Source organism: Erpetoichthys calabaricus, chromosome 10 (assembly GCF_900747795.2).
Source record: "Erpetoichthys calabaricus chromosome 10, fErpCal1.3, whole genome shotgun sequence".
Classification (NCBI taxonomy): Eukaryota; Metazoa; Chordata; class Cladistia; order Polypteriformes; family Polypteridae; genus Erpetoichthys; species Erpetoichthys calabaricus.
In genome coordinates, this window is record NC_041403.2 from 28,018,280 (window position 1) to 28,033,175 (window position 14,896).

Sequence of the window (14,896 nt, forward strand, 5' to 3'; positions counted from 1 at the left end):
TCCTTCCTGGAAAAATGGATAATGAACACAGTCCTACCACCAGAGTCCAGAAAATGAATCATCTTCTGAGGTGCGCCTCTTCACAAAGAACAACTGTGGACAGGAATGGGAATAAAGTACCCACCACCATCCATCTATCCAATAAATCCTCGTCCGCTGTGGAAATACAGGCTTTTGGGTGCTGCCAGTGATGAAGTTGGTGGAGACTGGAAAAGTCAAAAAAAGTCCCACCACACCATTCTCTTCCACTTCTATATGTACAGTGCCTACAAATACAAACTACAAATCCCACAAGCGCTCTGCAACCATGCAAACCTATTTAAATACAAAAACAACAATTTATTTTTTTTATAACCCAGAATCACATGAGGAGTGCCACAATGAGCTTTAACAGCCCCCCAAGGCAAGAGGAACAAAACTCCCAAAAAACTTTGCAAGGAAAAAATGGAAAAATCTTGGGAAAGGCAATTCAGAGAGAGACCCCTGTCCAGATAGGTTGGGGCGTGCACTGGGTGTCAATAAAATGGGGTAAATACAACACACAAAACAGAACACAAGTAACCCCCTTCACAAATCAATCATGGCCACCTCAGAAATAGAATACAACAGTACAATCGTAATAGTACAAGCTACAAAGCAAAATGCAAGAGCAGATTATATTGCATGTAAGGATTCAGATTTGTTCAGAGTCCTAGAGACCTCGTCCATCAGGCTGCTTCCTACTATTGGCCATTCCACACTTGAGTCAGTGGATTTGATGAAATGACCCCTCGACACCAATGATTCCACTGCTCCTCTATCAGAGATGACTTTTCCATGGCAGGCAAACAAATTGGCAGGTGGGCAGTGGCACCAAGTGCTAAATGATGATACAGAGAAGAGAAACAAAACAGGTGAGGTTTATATATACATATTATAACTATCATGTTACTTATGTTTTAGTGCTAATGACTAACAACAAACATGCAGTCTGTAAAGTTAATCAGCAGCTCGAGTCAGGGTATGCTAAATTGAAGTAGTGAATCTTCAGCCGGGATTTAAAAGCTGATACTGAAGGGGCATCTCTTATAGTAGCAGGCAGATCATTCCACAGTTTTAGGGCCCTGTAACTAAAAGCTTGACCTCCCATTGTTATTTTATTAATCCTTGGTATCATAAACCCCCATCACGCTGGAGGGACTATGTCTCCCGGCTGGCCTGGGAACGCCTTGGGATTCCCCCGGAGGAGCTAGAAGAAGTGGCCGGGGAGAGGGAAGTCTGGGCATCTCTGCTCAAGCTGCTGCCCCCGCGACCCAACCTGGGATAAGTGGAGGAGGATGGATGGATCATAAAGCAGACCGGCATCTTGAGATCTTAATGTGCACTCTGGTTTGTAAGTCATGATAAGTTCAGACAAGTAAGCCAGACCTAGGCCATTTAAAGTTTTATATGTTAAAAGGAGGATCTTGTAATCTGCCCTAATCTGTAAGGACTTGAGAACTGGAGTTATGTGTTTGTATTTTCTTATTCTTGTAACATTTTTTTGCGCAGCATTTTGAATTAACTGAACATCCAGTGAACCCCGCATTGCAGTAGTCAATCGTAATAGGAATACATGCATGAAATATTATATCTCATTATCTTGCCTTAATTTCCCAACATTTTTAAGATGGAAGAAACATGTTTTGGTCAATTTTGCAGTGTGCGCTTTAAATGACATGCTACAGTCAAAGACAACGCCTGGATTGCTGGCAAATATCAGTAAAACTAATGGTGATTCCAACAGAGTGAATGAAAGCAGCGCAACAATGGCAACGCTACAGGCTTATCTGCAGGGCCGTCTTAACGCATGGGCATGCTGGGCAGTTCCCTGGGGGCTCCACAAGTGTAGGGGTCCCATGCTAATCTATGTGGTGACTTGCTGTAGATAGGGGGCGTCGGTGCACTGCTTTACCTGGGGGCCTATAATGCTGTTAAGACGGCCTTGTATATATACACAAAGACTACAGCACACCAGAATGACTAAAAAGGAAGAAAATTTAAAAAGAAAGACAACTTCTGCCTTGGAATTCCCAGTCACAGTGAAGCATTATGCATACGTAGGGGCCCCAGTGCACTACTTTGCCTATAATGCTGTTAAGACGGCCCTGCTTAACAGGGTACGGTTCTCTCTCAAGCATCATCTGTCCATCTTCCTTCCAAAACGGTGATTAGTCTAGAAATAAAAATAATAATTATGCAGTTAAAAGAAATGATTTCAAGTGATTAAATAACTTACTTTGTGAACTGTCTGTTGTGTATTACTAACTTCATATTTAAAAAAAACAAACATTCAGTTCAGTTCATTTTTTATGGTATTTTGCATGGTGTCCTGTAACCAAAGTTGAAAAATAACTATGTGATATTGTGATTTGTGAGCATGAATTTTGTTTAAAATATCTCTATTTATAATCTTCATTTGGATCTTGATCTTTGTTTGTCCGCAAATGAATTAGAAGAAGAAGCACTAGATGGCAGTAGAGAGACAGCTAAAACATAGGCATTGCATTAAGAATCTCCTCCAGGCTTATAGTACTGAAGACTGTAGTACTCCAGTCACACCTCAAAACACAGACATTCAAACTAAACAAATTGTTGTGCTTTAAATGAACTAATCTTTATATATAATCTTCATTTGGATCTTGATCTTTGTTTGTCCGCGAATTCATGTTCCCCTGACACTGCCTTGGTTGTTACTTTTCTTTACAAACACTGTCGATACCACTCTTTGTGTTTAGATCTGGCGTTGACACCTGCTTCGTTGTCGAGACTGTGGTATTTTCTGTTTCTATCCACTGTCGTTGGCAGCCCTTCGTCCAAATCGAATGTTCACCCGCTTCTTGGAGTCGGCAGTCAGAGTATATGAGTCGGACACACTTCTGTGATTTTCCATCAGTCGATGTTTGGAGTTCAAGAAAGAAACATTGGTTCTTCTTTACTCTTTGGATTTCCACAAAGCAACCTGTGAGATTGGAGAAAGGTTGAGAAGAGATCGTGAGAGGAAACGACAGCGTCGTGAAAACGAGACAGACTGTGAACGGAGAGAAGCAGAAATGCTCCTCCACCACCACATAATTACTATTCGGACAGTGATTCCGAGTAGGCCGTTCCTATCGAATCAATGTCCAAGGGTTTTGTTTTGTAATTTTGTTTCCCTTATAAAAAATCATAATGCTGTGCGACGAAGGGCCCAGTTCACGACTGGCAGCTGCGTTTAAACAGGGAGCCTTTCACAGACAACTTTAACACGCGCAACGTAGTTGTGTGCACATGGCTAGTTTATTATATACATTAATTTTTTTTTAACTGAAGCCAAGCAGACACATCTTTCAGGAAGGGACAGTGAAGACTTGCTGTGATTAGAGAGGGTTCTCTGGTTACAGATAATGAAATAATGAGCACTACCTACATTCGGGGCATTTTCTAAGTCAATGGGCCTCAGTTATAGTGACAACGGTTAATCGGACTTATCAAAAATGTATGTATCCAAGTGCTTTTCTGTGTATGATATTTTTTTTTTACCATTAGCTAATATTATTAGTTTACTTAAGCTGCTTCCAGTTGGACATGCTACATACAGCCCGTGGTGGTGTTGATGTGAAGAGATTGCAGCAGGACTCTGTATTCAATTACTACTGGGTAATGTTACAAAGGGGATTTAAAGTTGATTCTTTCAAAGCTAAAACTGTTACAAATCTCAACTCACCATTAGCAACAAAGCCTAAAATTAATACTACCTCAGAGGATTTAAATAAATGTCTACCAGCAAAAAAAAAACAAAATTTACTAATTACTCAAACTCACTTACATCTTGCCTGAAGAAGGGGTCTGAGTTGCCTCGAAAGCTTGCATATTGTAATCTTTTTAATTAGCCAATAAAAGGTGTCATTTTGCTTGGCTTTTCTCTACATTCATAATGGCTAACACGGTACAACACCCTAGTACTTCAAACTCACAGAAACACTGCACAGCACCTGGTCTCATCTTATCACATTCCAAAAACCACAACCTCCAACTGCTATAAAAAAATCTTGCTTCATTCTGTTCAATTGTGACTTGGTTTCATCCGTTAATTTGAATTTTTTTTTTGTTTTGTTGATTTTGCTTTGTGCTCTCCCCCACCATAACCTATCGTCTATGGAGAAGGAGTGAAAGCTTTAGATTCGTCAAAAACTTTGAACTCTGGTTTCCAACAGAACTCAACATTTTAGGGTCCCCTGATACTGAAAACATTGATATCTTGATGATGGGTGCGTGCCTGTCTGTGTGTGTGTCATAGTTTCTTGAGGACGGTCTAGACCGGGTGGAAAAATACCAAATTCAAAACTTAAACCTGTTATGAGATGACGATGTGCTGATTAGTTTTTGAGAATAATTGTGCAAGAGAAAGAGACACTCTAGAGCAGTGGTTCCCAAACTCGATCCTGGGGAACCACTGTGGCTGCGGCTTTTTGTTCCAACCAGATTCACAATCGGTGATAATAATCGATAACAACTGATCTCATTTAATTAGCACTTTTTTTTTATTCTTCTCTTATTCTGCATTCAGAAAAACACATCTGTATAGTTTTTACATTTATAAGAAATTTAGAAATATTTCTATTTTTTTCTCAAGCTATCAATGCTTAACTCTCTTTTGTTGTTTTTCTATTATTTTCCCCTTTTCCTGTGTAGTTTGCTCCCTTCATTTAACCCTAATAGTGACAATTAACAACCAACACAGCGGACACCTGGGATGATGAAAGTTGCAATGACTTCAGTGTCAGACCCGCTAATTAGTAAAGAATCAATTAAATAACCAGAACACCTGGAAAAGCAGAATGAAAATTAGTTAAATTATCACCGATTGTGAATCTGGTTGGAACAAAAACCTGCAGCCACAGGGGGTCCCCAGGACTGAGTTTGGGAACCACTGCTCTAGAGAAACCCTCAAATACCATAACTCTTCAATTAATTATGAATTCTTCTTTACGATTGCTATTGTACTGATCTATTTTAAAGATCAGTATCAGAGTGGTAAATAATTACTGAAATGTTATAGAATAGTACAGGTAACTTGGTTCCTAGGGTGCAAACCCTACTGATGCTCACGTCCGAATTTTGTTTGTTTGCTCTTTGCTTCTTTTAATTTTGAAAATTATGCAACGATGATCATTGATTGATATTGTAAACTTAATGACAATAAAAAAATTTCAATCTCCGGTTTTAGAGTCCCCTGATACTGAAAACATTGATATCTTGATGATGGGTGTGTGTCTGTCTGTGTGTCACAGTTTCTTGATGACGGCCCAGAACTAAAAATGGTTGGATGGAAAAATACCAAACTTGAAACTTAAGCCTGTTATGAGATGACGATGTGCTGATTAGTTTTTGAGCCAAATTGTGCAAGAGAAAGAGGCACTCTAAAGGAACCCTCAAATACCGTAATTCTGCAATTAATTATGAATTCTTCTCATTAATTGCTATTGCAATGACTTATTTTATGATCAGAAAGATCGGCATCAGAGTGGTAAATAATATTATAGAATAGTACAGGTAACTTGGTTCCTGGGGCACAAAGCCTACTGACGCTCATGTCCGAATTTTTTGTAATTGCACTTTGTTTCTTTTAATGTCAAAAATTGAGTAATGCTGATCATTAAATTGATATTGCAATGTTAGTGATGATATTCAGGTGGACAATAGTGTTGGCTTTTTCAAAACAGCAAGACTATGTACTGATAAAATAAATATATATAGTATAATGGGCTTATCTCAGATTTATTGTCACATACGACAAACTCCCGATCCTGACTGACAGTGCTGCACAACATTTTTCCCCATTTCAAACTGAACCAATGGGGGGTACTTCTCCGCTGCTGTTGTAATCATGCTTAATTCACAAAGGTTGGGGGGAGCCCTCCATTCTTCAAAACATCTCTGTGGGTCATCAATGAACGTAAAAAGAGAAAACTGGGTTCCAAGGCCACAAAGTTTGAGAAGCACTATTGTAAGGTAAACACTGTAATCCAGTAAGACAATGAAATTGTCATCCCAAAGTTTGAGAGAAAAAAAACGCGGCAGTCACTACCTTCTATGACATGCCACCTTTGTTGATGCACTTATTTAAACTTTGTGAATGCTGATGAAATCATATGGAGCAGCACACTGGTTGATCGGAATAATTATTGTAATCCTCATTTGGCATTAGCACAAGGTTACAGATGAGAAGGGAAGGCTGTATATGTTTCTTACTATATCCTAAAATTGACCACACTCACAGCAACAGCGCCTGGCAAGCACTTATGAAATGCGTCTTTTTTGAGATTTACCAAGCGTTGCTCACTTCTTTTTGCTACTGTAGACAGCCTTCATTTGCTTAAACTGGTACACCATGTGATTGCCGTAAGTGCTGTGGTAAAATGGGGTATATAGTGCAATTCGAATGTCCTACTCGCTAGAACACAGATTAACCTCTTTAGCGTTAGGCCCGAGCATCACTCAGGCAGTGAAAACAGTGTTAAAGTGTTAGTCCTGAGTGTCCCTCTGGTAACTGTATAGACGCATCTCACATAAGACCAGAGGATTACTCGGGCTATAAAAGTGCCAACAGTGTTAATGGTGAGTGTTACTTAGGCAACGGTGTAGACATGTCTTGTGTATGCATCAGGCCCGAGTGTTACCTGGGCAACGGTGTAAGACACATCTTCTCCTAGCCTCATGATGGTGCCTCTAATCAGCAGTGGTGATGACGTGAATTTGTCTTTAGGCAGCCAATAAATGGTGTCATTTTGCTTGGCTTTTCTCTACATTCATAATGGCTAACACGGTACAACACCCTAGTTCTTTAGGCAGTGAAAGTGAAATGGACAGTGAAATTGAAAGTGACTCTGGGAATCCAAAAGTGACACTTGTGTCACTTGCACATGTGCAGTGTGCTATTCATATTATTATTATTATTTTTGTACTTTCTACATTTCTGACATTTAGTGTTTTGCACATTTTACAGTAGAAAGATGAGAGTTAATAAAATAATGTTTCAAGCCAGAAAATGCAACGCCTTTTACTTGTTTTTTTCTTGAGAAACAATGTAACACTAAGGAGGTTAAAATAATGAGTCGCAATCAATTTTGAGTCATGCAGAGTTGTGATTCAAAACTGAAATGAACAGTTGCTCATGGTTTGCATTGGGTCTTGTGATGGGTCACCATGGGGTAGTTTAAGTAAATGCCATGCACTCTAACATGACATCTGTGATTGTCCCCGGGATGACTGTCAGTGGTGATCCCCCCCAATGATTCTAAGTCTTGAAAACATAATAAACCCAAACTTTGGTTGAAAAATAAAAATTTACGATGCACTGCGCTAGAGCATAATTCATGACAAATAAAACAAATAAAAAAATTTTCATTTTTCCACAACACCATCACATTTCAATCAAATCTGTCAAAGCATTTTTGAGATTTTAGGGTATTTGGTTTTCTTTTTTATTGTGGCATTTTTTTACCCCTAAATATTGACATATAGAAATGTCCTTTCTTAGTAGATACTTACTGCCCTAGTGCTCTTCACTATGTGCTGAGCACTTTGAACAATTCTCAATTAGATAGATAGATAGATAGATAGATAGATAGATAGATAGATAGATAGATAGATAGATAGATAGATAGATAGATAGATAGATAGATAGATAGATAGATAGATAGATAGATACTTTATTAATCCCAATGGGAAATTCACAATTAAATTACAACTGTAAATTATACTGAATACTAAATACAGAACTGGTACACATGTACTGTAAATGCGGATTTGTTAAAACACACAGAGAACAAGGTGTAAACTGACTGAACATAAATGGAAACCAACAATATCTATCCATTAATTAAAGGATGAACTATGGTCAGTTGAATGGGGGAGATCAAAACTTTAAACAAAGTTCCAGTCCGGGAGTCCTCTGCCAACTGGCTGTCCACCCACTCCTAGGTTTTCAGTAGTCAAGTCTGTACTGTCCATCCAATCAGATGACGCTCCTTTATCTGAGATGACATTTCCATATGCAGGAGATCAGCCTGGCAGTAGAGTAGTGGCACCAAGTGGCACATCCAGATATGGAGAGAAAGTTATTTTGTGGTTTAAATGCTGGACCTAGTTGCTGTAATATTTTAAACTGTTTTTTAGAATAAGTATTGAGGAGCTATTGGTGATGGCAAAAGTACTGTATATACTTGTGTATAAGTTGGGTCTTGAAACCCTAGAAATCAATCCTAAAATCAGACCCTGACTTATACACCCATTCAAAAATGCGACACTTCATTTTTTTTTTTTACATCATCTTGCTTCCTCCAATCTCGCATCAGTTCTCAGACATGTCGAATTTTGTTACAATAGCGCAGTTACCAATTTCTTTCACCACTTCAATGGCGTTTAATTTAAAACCAGCTTCATATTTTCTTCTGATCAAATGCTCCATCGTAGATAAGGGATGCGCTTACGATAAAGGTGTAAGAGAGTGTGAGATACACAAATCAGTACAAACGCTGCTTCGGAATAGTTTGGGTATTACTGTGTGGTCACGTAAGCACAATACATAGAAAAACAAGGCAGTGCGCTCACTGGTTACTCTCTCAGCTGGGCGTTAGCATATCATAATCCCTTGGACCAATAGCGTGAGTTTTCCGCATTTGACTTTTACGATGCACCCTGCCCGGGATTGGTTCCTGCCTTGTGCCCTGTGTTTCCTGGGATTGGCTCCAGCAGACCCCCGTGACCCTGTGTTCGGATTCAGCGAGTTGGAAATTGATGGATGGATGGACTTTTACGATTGACATTATAAAATACCAGAAATTATACTGTATAAGTCCTGACTTATCCGCGGGAGAACTTAAACTCTAGTATATACGGTAAATATACATTGTGACTAAGTGTGGGAATGACAGATCCAAAAACACGAAGACATTTTGGGGCACCAACCGAGTTGTCCCTTTTATTGTCTGAAGACAAGCCAAAACAAAAGAACATAAAAGACGCCCTTCAGCATATGCTCTGCATGTGGGAAATTCAGACAAACAAATTGCCGGAAAGCTGCTAACGGAGCTCCATCTGGTGGGTTGCTCAAGCCAGTAATGACCACCACTACCGGCAACTGGACAGGAAGGTGAGGGGTCAAAGACCCCCAGTGGGCGGATTTTCAGAACTGTGGAGAAAGAAGGAAATGACGATGTTAGCAGCAGCGTCCCCCTCTCATCTCGGTGGGTTATTACATACCTCGAGTGAGCCTGTTCGGAGGTTCTCAGACTCGCATGCATGACAACATATACAGTACATAAGGGTGGCAGTAAATGTTGAAAATGAACACATTCAGAGAAATACAAGCGCTCATGGGAGCCTGAAAGAAGCTGTAAAGTTACATAATTAGAATAGAAACCTTGAAAACTTCTTTTTGGTACCAGGATGAAATATTGGCCCATCTTACCCGGTAACTTTATAGAGTGAGCTTGATGGACTGAATGGTCTGCTCTTGTTTGTAAAACAACACTTGTTCACACATTGTGTTTGTCATTGATAAAAATTTTCTCTGTTAAAAGTAATAATAAATGTTCCTCAAAAGATATACTAAACCAAATGTTATCTATTCAAAGTAATAATAAATGTACATCCACAGATGTTATGAACCAAATATTATATGTACTCTATATCTCACAAAAGACACGTCATTTTTGAATTTCATATGTTTGACAGTGACATTTAATGAAATCTACTGTAGATTTCCAGTTCCACAGTTGATATTTTTTCATTCAAAACGTTAAAAAGTATATGAGAATTTGAGCTTTCCCCAAAGACAGGCTGTTAATTCCAGCCTAGCCTTATCTCTGAGCCTATTACTAAGTGTGTCAGGTTTTCTGATATCACTAATAAATTACATTCTCTGGAGAGATGGAGGAGCTTTCTACTTGCGACTTTTAACACGGAGGCTTTTAGCATTTTAAATAAGGTGTAGAAGTAATCCCTTCATCTTAATGTATTTGCAGTTCCACGGTTTGGAGATGCGTTTTTTTTTTATTCCTGCTAACTGGTGGAGAATGCCAAATCACTGAATACTTGAACACATGACTTTTCAGAGCCAGCTTTTATTTATCATAAAGTGTTCATCAGAAAAAGAATATGGAAGTAAATCTCACTGGAACTGTTTGTAACTAAATATTATCTGAAGTTCTTGTGACGTTCTTTGGACTAAATTAAAGCCAAGTATGATAAGGTAGCAATAGATGAAAGGATATTGATGTGACGCAGTGGTTGGTACTGCTTTGTCATAGGTAAAGGGTTGTCACAAAAAGACTCCAGACAGTCAGAAAGGTTTGGGGCAGCCACCTGTATATTATGAACCTGGCTGAAAAAAGGCTGAAAATTGATTGTGTTGTTTACAAGACTGAGTCCAAAACAGAGCTGAGTACTTGGAGGTAAGATGGCGGTTTTAAGGGCCTGTGGAGGAAATGATGTCATCTAAGCCAGAGCCGGAAGCGATGTCATCAGAGGTGCTGGAGATGGAAGTGACGTCACCAGAGGTGCCGGAGCCAGAAGTGACATCATCAGAGGGGCCGGGACCTGGCGAGATTTCCCGGGAATGGTCTGTAAGGAACTGATAGAGGCAGTCAGCACACTCTGCCACCCCCTGGTCTGATGTAGTATTACATTTACTCAAGCCCTTTAGCTGTCTCCTAATCGCACGTGAGTGACAGGGTGCAGTTTTTAATCAGTGCCTGGATATAATCAGGTCATCATCTAATGGGGTGATGTGGTCTGCCATTACATTCAAGCTTTGAGATAATGAGTCAATGAATCAATCGATACAACACACAGGAACCATCACATACAGCGGATTCAGAAAGTATTCAGACCCCTTCACTGCCTGAACACTTTTTCACCCATCAGTCTACACTCAATAACCTGTAACGACAATGTTTTCAAAATGGTTTGTAAATTTATTAAAACTCAAAAACGGAACTCTCTCATTCATGTAAGTATTCAGACCCCTAATTCAGTACTTGATTGAAGCCCCTCTGGCAGCAATTCCAGCTTTCCGTCTTCTTGGGTATGTCTCTATAAGCGTTGCACACCTGGATTTGGGCAGTTTATCCCATTTCTTCTGGCAAGTCCTCTCAAGCTCCATGAGAGGTGACTGTAAGCTGCCATCTTCAGGCCTCTCCACAGATGTTCTATGAAGTTTAAGTCTGGGCTTTGACTGGGCCACTCGAAGACAATCAGAGGCTTGTCCCAAAACTGCTCCAGTGTTGTCTTGTTTGTACTCTTTGGGTCTTTGTTATGCTGTAAGGTGAACCACCACTTCAATCTGAATCACTTTGCTGTATGCTTCGGGTCACTGTCATGAACTTTCACCCCAGTCTGAGGTCACATGCACTCTGAAGAAAGTTTTCTTCCAAGACCTCTCTGTATTTTGGTGCATTCATCAAATTCATTCAATTCTATCCAATCTGCATTCCCCTGCCACTAAGAAGCACCCAAATAGCATGATGCTGCCACCATCATTTGTGAATTTGAATTTGTGAATTTCCCCTTGGGATTAATAAAGTATCTATCTATCTATCTATCTATCTATCTATCTATCTATCTATCTATCTATCTATCTATCTATCTATCTATCTATCTATCTATCTATCTATCTATCTATCATCACTGTGCCTCTCTGTAGGTGACGGTATTAGGCAGGTGATGAGCAGTGCCTGGTCTTCACCACACTATAGTGCTTGGAGTTCTGCCCAAAGAGTTCAGTTTCATTCCGTGTCAATCATCAGACCAGAGAATCTTTTTCCTTATGCTCTCAGAGTGCTGTAAATGCCATTTAGTAAAATCCAAGTAGAAGTAAGCCAAGTTTCCATAAACACTGGCGTAATGGGGTGCTGCTGAGATGGCCGTTCATCCGACCGCTTTTGCCATCTCTTTTAAAGTGACTATTGGGTTCTTGACCACAGCCTAGGCCAGGGTTCTTCTTACTTGGTTACTCAATTTTGCTGGATGGCCAACTCCAGGAATTGTCCTGGTGGTTCCAAACTCCTACCATTTCACAATTATTGAGGCTTCTGTGCTCCTGGGAACACTCAAAGCTTCAGAAATGGTGTAATACCCTTATACCTAATCCAAGATTTGAGCACAGAGGTCTACAGAGAGCTCCTTGGACTTCATGGCTTGGTTTCTGTCCTGGCACACATTGTGAATTGTAGGACCTCAAATGTACAGGTGTGTGACTCTCTAGACAATGGCCAGTCAATTCAGTTTGCCCCAGGTGGACTCCAATCAAGTTCTAGACACATCACAAGGAGAATTAAACCAAACAGGATGAACATGAGCACAATATGGAGTGCAACGAGCAAAGGGTCTGAATACTTACACGAGTGAGAGATTTCACTTTTTGATTTTCAATACATTTGCAAACCTTTTAGAAACAGATTGTCTCTTTGTCATTATAGGAGATTGATAGGCAAAAATGCAAAATGCATTCATTTATTCTGCATCAAGTGCAGAATGCAGCTGCCAGAATCTTAACTAGGATAAGAAAATTTGATGTCACTACACTGGGATACCTGTGCCATTTAGAATTTCCTTCAAAATCCTGCTGTTTACAAAGACTTAAATAATATCACTCCATTTTATATTTCAGAATGCCTCCCACCTTATACTCCTAATCGTAACCTTAGACCTTCAAATGAGGGTCTGCTTGTAATTCCAAGAACGAAACTTAAAAGAAATGGTGAGGCAGACTTCTGCTGTTATGCACCTAAAATCTGGAATAGCTTACCGATAGAAATTTGCCAGGCTAATACAGTGGAGCACTTGAAAAAACTGCTAAAAACTCATTACTTTAACATGACTTTCTTATAGCTTCATTTTAGTGTAACCCTGATATTCTGTATATGTATTTAATTTTTTTTCATGGCTCCTAAATCCATACTAACCCCTACTCTCTCTTCTGTTCTCTTTCCGTTTTTCTGTGATCTGCACCATCACCACCTGATCCAAGCACCGTGCTGTCCCTACATTGATGGATTGAAGGTCAGAAGTCCACATGACCGTCATCATTAAGTTCTTCCATGTGAGCCCTGAACACCATGAGGACTGATTGAGGTCATTTATGTTAGGTAGAATGCCCAGTAGGGGCTGACTGGCTGGGTGGTCTCGTGGCCTTGGAGCCCCTGCAGATTTTGTTTTTCCAGCTGCCTGGAGTTTTTTTTTTTTTTCTGTCCTCCCCGGCCATTGGACTTTACTTTACTCTATGTTAATTAGTATTGCCTAATTTTATTTTTATATTTTTTCTTTTTTTCTTTCTTCATCTTGTAAAGCACTTTGAGCCTAATAATTTGAATGAAAACGTGCTATAGAAATAAATGTTGTTGTTTAAAATGAAATTCAACAACATAATAAAGTGTGGAGCAAGTGAAGGGGTCTGAATACTTTAATAATAATAGTAATGAATAAATGTTATTTATGTAGCACCTTTCCCATTCTGAATCCAGTGTAAATGTTTTCTTTTGTAATAAATATAAGAAATGGCAAGTACTGGCGACCAGACTATTCATTTAAAACTAAAAGTACAGATGTAGCAACTGTAAGTTACATTCTAAGTGAGCTTGAAACTTTTTGAGGTTTCTGCAGCCTTTTGGTGTTCTAAACGCTTGCCGAAGGCCATACATGTAAACTATTGACCTCCATGGAGTAGATAGATAGATAGATAGATAGATAGATAGATAGATAGATAGATAGATAGATAGATAGATAGATAGATAGATAGATAGATAGATAGATAGATAGATAGATAGATAGATAGATAGATAGATAGATAGATACTTTATTAATCCCAATGGGAAATTCACAACTTGTTATGCGCTGCACCGTTTAGATTTGCTTTGACTGTATATTGTTTGATTTCAGGACTGGCTGAATAGGCTTTAGTTTCTTTTGTCCTGATCTATTTAGTGTGACTAATGTGCAAAATAGCAATGCTACTGTAATCTGGTTCAGAAAATCCACAATGCCAAAGCCAATTACTGCTAATGTACTTTGTATAAGAAGAGTGATCTGTAGAGCTAGCTTACCAGAACAATTTAAGAGTTGAATATTTTCCATATACTGTAGGTTTAAAGTCCATTTCTAATCTTTTTATAATTTACCAGTAATGGCACACTGCACAATAACGTGCAGTGAATACACTTGACTTGAGGATTCATAGTTTTCATACTGTTTCTCTGTATGTTTAGCATTCATTTGCTCAGAGGTTTATGTGCTTGCTGCTTCCTGAGGAGATCTTCTTTTCTCCACCCTAGCGGCCCGCTTCTTCTCTTGTTTCGATTGCATCTTTTCACGTTAAAACTGATTAAGTCAGTGTTTGTGTTGCAATTGTGTTGCAAAGATGGTAGGGATGAGAACGGTGCCCGTACGCATGCACCACCCTGCTTGACGCTGCCGAGAGTTGAATCTACAATAAAATAAAATAAATATAAAAGAGGAATAACCTTGGAGGTCAATCATCACCCTCAAAGCAGATAGTAGACATCACGTAGTATATGTGTACCAAATTTCAGGTCAATCAGTCAAACGGTTTGCGAGCTACAGGTGATTTAAAATCCCGGACAGACGAACAAACAGCCACGGTAGTGTATTATATATACAGATTTATATATTTTGAATGTGTCCATCAAGCTCACTCTATAAAGCTACCGAATAAGATGGGCCAATATTTCATCCTGGTACCTAAAAGAAGTTTTCAAGGTTTCTATTCTAATTATGTAACTTTACAGCTTCTTTCAGGCTCCCATGAGCGCTTGTATTTCTCTGAATGTGTTCATTTTCAACATTTACTGCCACCCTTATGTACTGTATATGTTGT